The following is a 9,327-nucleotide window of genomic DNA, read 5'->3' as shown; positions in this document are numbered from 1 at the left end:
TGGAGGGCTTTCTCCTATAGAGCTCGATTTTTATGGAATAGTCTGCCTACTCATGTGAGACGCAGACTCGGTCTCAACCTTTAAGTCTTTACTGAAGACTCATCTCTTCAGTAGGTCCTATGATTGAGTGTAGTCTGGCCCAGGAGTGTGAAGGTGAACGGAAAGGCTCTGGAGCAACGAACCGCCCTTGCTGTCTCTGCCTGGCCGGTTCCTCTCTCCACTGGGATTCTCTGCCTCTAACCCTATTACCGGGGCTGAGTCACTGGCTTACTGGTGCTATTTCATGCCGCCCCTAGGAGGGGTGCGTCACTTGAGTGGGTTGAGTCACTGACGTGATCTTCCTGTCTGGGTTGGCGCCCCCCCTTGGGTTGTGCCGTGGTGGAGATCTTTGTGGGCTATACTCGGCCTTGTCTCAGGATGGTAAGTTGGTGGTTGAAGATATCCCTCTAATGGTGTGGGGGCTGTGCTTTGGCAAAGTGGTTGGGGTTATATTCTGCCTGTTTGGCCCTGTCCGGGGGTATCATCGGATGGGGCCACAGTGTCTCCCGACCCCTCCTGTCTCAGCCTCCATAAATTTATGCTGCAGTAGTTTATGTGTCGGGGGGCTAGGGTCAGTTTGTTATGTCTGGAGTACTTCTCCTGTCTTATCCGGTGTCCCGTGTGAATTTAAGTATGCTGTCTCTAATTCTCACTTTCTTTCTCTCTCTGAGGACCTGAGCCCTAGGACCATGCCTCAGGACTACCTGGCATGATGACTCCTTGCTGTCCCCAGTCCACCTGGCCGTGCTGCTTCTCCAGTTTCAACTGTTCTGCCGGTGGCTATGGAACCCTGACCTGTTCACCGGACGTCCTACCTGTCCCAGACCTGCTGTTTTCAACTCTCTAAAGACAGCAGGAGCGATGGCGATCCTGATGTGCTGACCTGTTGCACCCTCGACAACTACTGTGATTATTATTATTTGACCATGCTGGTCATTTATGAACATTTGAACATCTTGGCCATGTTCTGTCATGATCTCCACCCGGCACAGCCAGAAGAGGACTGGCCACCACTCTTAGCCTGGTTCCTCTCTAGGTCTCTTCCTAGGTTTGGGCTTTTCTAGCCACTGTGCTTCTACACCTCCATTGCTTGCTGTTTGGGGTTTTAGGCTGGGTTTCTGTACAGTACTTTGAGATATCAGCTGATGTAAGAAGGGCTATATAAATACATTTGATTTGATCTCTTATTTGGTTTGTCAATTTTTGTTAAATCACATAAATAGTACTCTTCCATTTCAGAGCTGGGATTTTTCGCTTGGATTTCCCCCGAGGCTAATATCCATATCATGTTGAAATCAATTTATAAGGGGGCAAACGTTTAGGCTTCTACATTGTGACATCTTTAAAATACTCCTACTAAAATGTTAAAACATTCTACATTGTGACATCAATTCATTGAAATCATGAAACAACTCCTTAATATATGTATTTTCTCATATTTGATCAGACTGTGTGTGTTCTCCGGTGTTGAGTCAGATTGCCAGATGCAGCAAATCTCTTCCCACATTGACTACAGCTACAAGGTTTCTCTCCTGTGTGTGTTCTCTGGTGCACTGTCAGATGGTTAAATGCAGCAAATCTTTTCCCACATTGAACACAGCTATAAGGTTTCTCGCCTGTGTGTTTTCTCTGGTGCATTGTCAGATGGTTAGATGTAGCAAAACTCTTCCCACATTGATCACAGGTATAAGGTTTCTCTCCTGTGTGTATTCTCTGGTGCACTGTCAGCTCTCCAGACTGACCAAAACTCTTCCCACATTGATCACAGCTATACGGTTTCTCTCCTGTGTGTATTCTCTGGTGCACTGTCTGACGGTTAGATGTAGCAAAACTCTTCCCACATTGACCACAGCCAAAAGGTTTCTCTCCTGTGTGTATTCTCTGGTGCACTGTCAGATGGTTAGATGTAGCAAAACTCTTCCCACATTGATCACAGCTATACGGTTTCTCTCCTGTGTGTATTCTCTGGTGCACTGTCAGCTTTCCAGATTGACCAAAACTCTTCCCACATTGATCACAGCTATAAGGTTTCTCTCCGGTGTGTATTCTCTGGTGCACTGTCAGATGGTTAGCTGTAGCAAAACTCTTCCCACATTGATCACAGCTATAAGGTTTCTCTTCTGTGTGTATTCTCTGGTGTACTGTCAGACAGCTAGATGAAGTAAAACTCTTTCCACATTGATCACAGCTATAAGGTTTCTCTCCTGTGTGTTTTCTCTGGTGTACTGTCAGATAGCTAGATGAAGTAAAACTCTTTCCACATTGACCACAGCTATAAGATGTCTCTCCTGTGTGTGTTTTCTGATGAATTTTAATGCCTGATGAGGTGAATCTCTTCCCACAGTCAGAGCAGCAGTGAGTTCTCTTCCCTGTGGATCTCTGCAGGTGTTTCTTGAGGTATTTTGATCTGGAGAGACACTTCTCTGCCTCTTCAGCATCATGAGGTTGTTGAGGCTCCCCAGAGGATCCACGATAGTCCCCACTCTCCTGTGTGAACAACAAAGTTAGATTATTAAAGGCACACAACAGCGGAAAGCCACTGTAAAAGAAAGGTGAGGCCAACAGAGTAGCCATGATGTTGTACAACAATTGACATCTGTAATGAATGTTAAAATTATTTGACAATTGTCTTAAAATGAGCAAGAATAGTCATATATTGCCTTGTTTTCACATTAATAGTAACATTGATGATTGTAGACTAGAAATAAGTTATTCATGTTGTTGAAACTCTAAGCAGTGTGCCAGACGACTTTTGGCCTCCAATATAGGCCCCTTTCAGTGTTTAATAAAATTGCGGCACAAAGGCGATGCACAAACAATTTGATTGCGGAAACACCTCCCTGCTAATGAGGAAACCGCTAGTTATGGATGTAGTATATCTGCCTGGAGCAAAAATTGTGAGCAAAGATTTTAGTTTTTCACAATGTATTCTGAATGTGAATGGGGAAAACTCAGGGGAGGAACCTCCATTTCCAGAATGCTTATGAGTACATTTCACACTACTTTGGATTATAATTGTAAGGCTCATTTGAATGTCCTGCTTAATATAATGTTTGCTACAGTATTAAGAATTGTGTAATTATTGAAGAACCTCGTTAGACAGTGTACATTTGGGTGATGCTAATAATAAAAGGTAACAGTTTTTGTATTTCATCTTTATTTAACCAGGTAGGCCAGTCGAGAACAAGTTCTCATATTCAACTGCGACTTGGCCAAGATAAAGCAGTGCAGTGAGACAAAAAACAACAGTTACATACACTTGGGATAAACAAAGGTACGGTAGAAAGTCTATATACAGTGTGTGCAAATGGAGTAAGGAGGTAAGTCAATAAATAGGCCATAGCAGCAAAGTAATTACAAATTAACACTGGAGTAATGGATGTGCAGATGATGTGCAAGTAGAAATACTGGTGTGCAAAAGAGCAAAAAAAGTCAATAAAAACACAGGGATGAGGTAGGCAGTTGGATGGGCTATTTACAGATGGGCTGTGTACAGCTGCAGCAATCGGTAAACTGCTCAGATAGCTGATGCTTAAAGTTAGTGAGTGAGAGTCTCCAGCTTCAGTGATTTTTGCAATTCGTTCCAGTCATTGGCAGCAGAGAACTGGAAGGAAAGGCGGCCAAAGTAGGTGTTGGCTTTGGGGATGACCAATGAGATATACTTCCTGGAGCACGTGCTATGGGTGGGTGTTGCTATGGTGACCAGTGAGCTAAGTTAAGGCGGCCTAGCAAAGACTTATAGATGACTTGGAGCCAGTGGGTTTGGAGACGAATATGTAGCGAGGGCCAGCCGACGAGAGCATACAGGTCGCAGTGGTGGGAGATGGATTGGAGATGTTTAACATGAGTCTGGAAGGAGAGTCTAACCAGACACCTAGGTATGTATAGTTGTCCACATATTCTAAGTCAGAACCGTCCAGAGTACTGATGCAGGACGGGTGGGTACGGGCAGCGATCGGTTGAAGAGCATACATTTAGTTTAACTAGCGTTTAAGAGCAGTTGGAGGCCACGGAAGGAGTGTTGTATGGCATTGAAGCTCGTTTGGAGGTTTGTTAACAGTGCCCAAAGAAGGGGCACATGTATACAGAATGGTGTCATCTGCGTAAAGCTGGATCAAGGAATCACCCGCAGCAAGAGCAACATTGTTGGTATATACGGAGAAAAGAGTTTGCCAGAGATCTGAACCCTGTGGTACCCCCATAGAGACTGCCAGAGGTCCGGACAACAGGCCCTCCGATTTGACACACTGAACTCTGTCTGAGAAGTAGTTGGTGAACCAGGAGAGTCAGTCATTTGAGAAACCAAGGCTGGTAAGTCTGCCGATAAGAATACAGTGATTGACAAGAGTTGAAAGCCTTGGCCAGGTTGATGAAGATGGCGGCACAGTATTGTCTCTTATCGATGGCGGTTATGATATCGTTTAGGACCTTGAGCGTGGCTGAGGTGCACCCGTGACCAGTGCGGAAACCGGATTGCACAGCGGAGAAGGTACGGTGGGATACAAAATGGTCAGTGATCTGTTTGTTAACTTGGCTTTCGAATACTTTCGAAAGGCAGGGCAAGATGGATATAGGTCTGTAACAGTTTGGGTCTAGAGTGTCACCCCCTTTGAAGAGGGGGATGACCGCAGAAGTGTTCCAATCTTTAGGAATTTCTGACGATAGAGAGGTTGAACAGACTAGTAATAGGGGTTGCCACAATGGCGGCAGATAATTTGAGAAAGAGAGGGTCCAGATTGTCTAGCCTAGCTGATTTGTACGGGTCCAGGTTTTGCAACTCTTTCAGAACATCAGCTATCTGGATTTGGGTGAAGGAGAAGCTGGGGAGGTTTGGACAAGTAGCTGCAGGGGGTGGGGAGCTGTTGTCCGGGGTTGGGGTAGCCAGGAGGAAAGCATGGCCAGCCGTAGAGAAATGCTTCTTGAAATTCTCGATTATCGTGAATTTATCGGTGGTGACAGTGTTTCCTAGCCTCAGTGCACTGGGCAGCTGGGATGAGGTGCTCTTATTCTCCATGGACTTTACAGTGTCCCAAAACTTTTTAGAGTTAGAGCTACAAGATGCAAATATCTGTTTGAAAAAGCTAGCTTTTGCTTTCCTAACTGACTGTGTGTATTGGTTCCTGACTTCTCTGAAAAAGTTGCTCAAAATATCTTCGGGGCTGGGCCACTCCCGGTAGCAGTGTAATGGTCAGAGATTATCCAGTGTAATGGCAGGAATATGGTGATGTAGTGGAGAAAAACAGTCCGATATGCTCATGGATGATATCGCGCTGCCAGCTAGACTGACTAAGCTAAGCGGCTGGTGTCTGAGCTAAAAAGATAAAGGCCGCTAGCAGTGGCTAACAATGACTAAACAGCTAGTAGCTAATTGGCTGGTTAGCTTCTGATGATTCTAGGTATACGGTCAAAAAAATAGCAGATCTATGTCATTAGGTGAGGCAGGCTGCGGAAGAATATATTTAATTTAAAAACGGAAAAAGAGATTTTGCTCTCTGCAATATATTACAAAACAAAAAAAACATAACATTTCCAACAAACACGTCTTACTGCTATGCCATCTTGGATTACAAGATGACTCTCAGTTAAAAACCATTGGATTTAGCAAACTCTGAAATGATTTAGTATTTCTGTTCCCACGAAAACTGTTTTCCAAGCACACCATAAGGAGCCACTAAATGATACATAGTTCGAGTGCATTTCAGAATACAAAAAACAATCCAACAGCAAGATCCAGTATTTAAATTGAAGTTCATCATATGACAAAGCGTAACGTTATGTCTATAACTACTGTTCACTGAAGGAGATAAACTAGGTACAACATACTATTAAATTCACACCTCGTTGGAATCCCCCGCCTTCTACAGGTGATGGCGTGAGGCTCTGATTTATTCCTTAAGTTTAATATCCTTCTTCACCGACCCAGGAAGGGGTAGGGCCAAACAGGTGTTGTACCTCGTTTCCCTCCTTCAGGGAACACTAATTATAGTGTTAGGTTCTAATTTTTCAGAGTAAATAACTCACGGACAATAAAGAAGTTTAACCAAGTTAAAATATTCCCAAAGGGTCGTTCAGCCGTAGTTCAGACACAAACACGTTCTCACCATCACAAGTATATACCCCACTTTGGACACTCCTCCTTCTCTCCAATCCTTACATCTTCTGGTTCGACAGGAAAAGGGTAACAGGATACTAAACTCTTACAACTCCTTCAGGGGATCTGACCTGACCTCAACCCCTCCTCCGCCTAATCCACAGATATCCATCCACTTCCCTTATAGCAATCCTGTGATCTCCTCCCGTCCACCCAGCACATTCCACAGCCACTCGGTCTTTCTACAGAGCTCACTCCTTTATATACTCTCGTCTGATCGATCATGTCTTTAAAATCTCAATGTTCAAAGTTTAGAATCAATAATAGTCATACAGTTACACTCCCTTTCAGTCAGTCAACTATGGTAAAACATACTATGGGAAAATACAATCATTCCCCATGCCGACCAAGACGGATACTAAATGAAACGGCCCCTGGCAGACCACGCAGACCTGGAGCCCGCAAGATGCGCCACTCCAACTGGAAAAGGTTGCCGACTGCTGCTGTAGTTTACTAGTCTATTCGTGAACACTTCAGAGCAGAACGGCAGAGGCCAAATTCCAGCAGCGGAGGGTTCTCCTGGTTAAGTTGGGGCAGCAGCGTAGCCTAGTGGTTAGAGCGTTGGACTAGTAACCGAAAAGGTTGCAAGATTGGATCCCCAAGCTGACAAGGTACAAATCTGTCATTCTGCCCCTGAACATGGCAGTTAACTCACTGTTGCTAAGCCGTCATTGAAAATAAGAATGTGTTCTTAACTGACTTGCAGAGTAAAAAAGGTTGTCGATGACCGGCTCTCTCCTAGTCAGGTTATATTGATGACTGGCTCCATCTAGTCAGGTTATATTGATGACTGGCTCCCATCTAGTCAGATTATATAGATGACCGGCTCCCTCTAGTCATTTGTGTCTTATTTATTTAATCAAACAGCGTGCTTAAAGCATCATTTCGTTCAGTACATATATATTTTATAAAAACACATTGGGTGATTGGTAGAAATTACAGATGACTCTTGGTTAACCAAGATGTATTTTAGTTGGAGACAACACTAGAACATGATTTTGGGGCTCCCAGTGGCGCAGCGGACACTGCATCTCAGGGCTTGAGGTGTCACTACAGACACCCTGGATCAAATCGAGGCTGTATCTGGCGACTGTGATTGGGAGTCCCATAGGGTGGCGCACAATTGGCCCAGCGTCGTCCGGGGTAGGCAGTCATTGTAAATAAGATTTTGTTCTGAACTGACTTGCCTAGTTAAATAAAGGTTACATTTAAATAAATGTAAATAAGTGTGTTTCATGACAAACCATTTTTTACAAATCCGTCAAGGCACCAGCTTTGAGGAGAGTTTAAAACAAAGGTTTCAAACAAATTCATGAATGTAATTGAATCTAGGTATATCTTGCCTTTAACGGAATGGCATGAAAAAAAATGGCTGAATATTATACAATGACTTATCAACATCTCTAATCATTTTCCCCCACAGGAAATCTTCACTAGCAATTACAGTATATAGCCTCAATCTGTTTAAACAATCATTTTGACGTCATGGATGGCCAGTCTTTGTATTCATAGTGTAGTGAATTCAGGAGGTAGCGCTGAGCTGAACTCAAACCTGGGTCCAGTGACTGTCAATCCAACACCTTATAACTGTTACGCCAAGATGTCGGGAGGTCGCTGGGTGTTGGGTTGTTGCTCCAATAGCTGCTTTCTCTATGAATGTGAGAGTGGTTACACTTCTTCTTCCCCCTTCCTCAGCTGTTTACCAAACCAAGCCTCTGGGCAGCCATTTTGTTGTTGTTTAAAAACCCACACAACCAGGCAGTCTGCAGTTGTTACATTGTTTCTAAACAGAGTAAAAAAAAGCTTATTTGGGTATCTGATGAGGTACAACAGTTGAACTAAGCTCATGGGGCATGTGTTATATTGTTCAAGAATCAATGGCTAGAAATAAATAATTAAAGTCACAATATGGATGTAGCAATTGCAAATTTTCGCTTTAACACCAAACATCAGATCAACAACTGCTGAGTTTGTGCCTGTTTTTAAGACGGTACTTACTCGTGTTAATCAGGGAACGGTTTCTCAAAACCACCGTATGGCTAAATTCAGCGTTAGAACGGTCGGACGCCTTAAGATGCGTTTGGGAAACCGGGCCCAGATATCCAGTTTCCTCCTCCTTTTTCGATGTAACAGTCATCTCCCCCTCTTCCTCTTTCAATCCATAAACTCCATCCTCCTCTCTTTTTACTGTAACATCCTCCTCCTCCACTCTGAACGCGTCTTTTTCTTCTTTCACAGTAATGGCCTCACCGTCTACTTCTTGTTTTACTGTGATACCCACCTCTTCTTTAGTAGGTGGAGTGTAGCTTAGTGACCGCATGGTCGGGGATATTAGCTAGCTAGGCTAATGTTAACTTAACCAGCCCGCTAGCTGAATAATAACAACACCGTAAATATTTTGTCTAGCAAGCTACGGAGGTGTCTGACTAACTGTTGCTGCTGCTGAAAGAAGAGTTCCGTCCACTAGATTATACGTCACATATCGTCATATTCTGACGAGAGGGTAACGCTCAGTCAATATATTTTTTCTGTGATTTCATTTTTTGTCAACCGTTCCATCGCATCTTAGTTAATGTAGAGACAAACGATTATGCATTTTTTTTATCATAAAGTTAATTCACAAATCACAAACCGGAGCATGTGAGTTCAAATTGACTATTTATTACTTCATAATAAAAGCCGAGCCGGACAACTGCCTTCCAGCACACACGTTTTATACATTTGTCATTCTTACGTCACAGTAACTCCTCTTATTGGCTCATCACCTCTGGCATTTAGCCACCGTCATCATATTGCCTTCATATTAGGACATGGAACCTGTAGTCTCAAATAAATAGTTTCATGCATGTAGGACCATAGCAACAGACCATGGCACTCAACAGGAATAACCACGTCTAATGGTGTCCAATGACCGAGAGCACTAGTTTTGCTGGCTCCTTCTGAAATAAATAATTGCCACTTATGTACAGAAAAGGTCCCAATACTATGTTATTGCTTATTGTGCAGTGGATGATTAAAATCCCTCTATGCCCATGGATGTGTAGCTAGCTATCTAGCCAATCTGTGTATGGACCCAAACGTTTGGTATACATATTAGTTCAGAACCGAGCTATGAACCTTGCTATCATAGCCAGTTG

General features: G+C 43.6%; 1 long non-coding RNA gene across 1 annotated transcript; it reads right to left on the bottom strand.

Annotated features, from left to right (window-relative positions):
- Window positions 1-1,248: 1,248 nt before the first annotated feature.
- LOC115118852 (uncharacterized) lies at window positions 1,249-8,581 on the bottom strand. Its single transcript, XR_003861912.2, has 2 exons — window positions 8,189-8,581; window positions 1,249-2,526 (listed from the first exon to the last, which is right to left on the bottom strand). It is a non-coding gene; the product is annotated as an uncharacterized LOC115118852 (long non-coding RNA).
- Between the last annotated feature and the right edge of the window lie 746 nt (window positions 8,582-9,327).

This window comes from Oncorhynchus nerka, unplaced genomic scaffold (genome assembly GCF_034236695.1).
Source record: "Oncorhynchus nerka isolate Pitt River unplaced genomic scaffold, Oner_Uvic_2.0 unplaced_scaffold_2848, whole genome shotgun sequence".
NCBI classification, from domain to species: domain Eukaryota; kingdom Metazoa; phylum Chordata; class Actinopteri; order Salmoniformes; family Salmonidae; genus Oncorhynchus; species Oncorhynchus nerka.
Note: the sequence above shows the minus strand (reverse complement) of the source record. Positions and strands in the feature narration are given on the sequence as shown.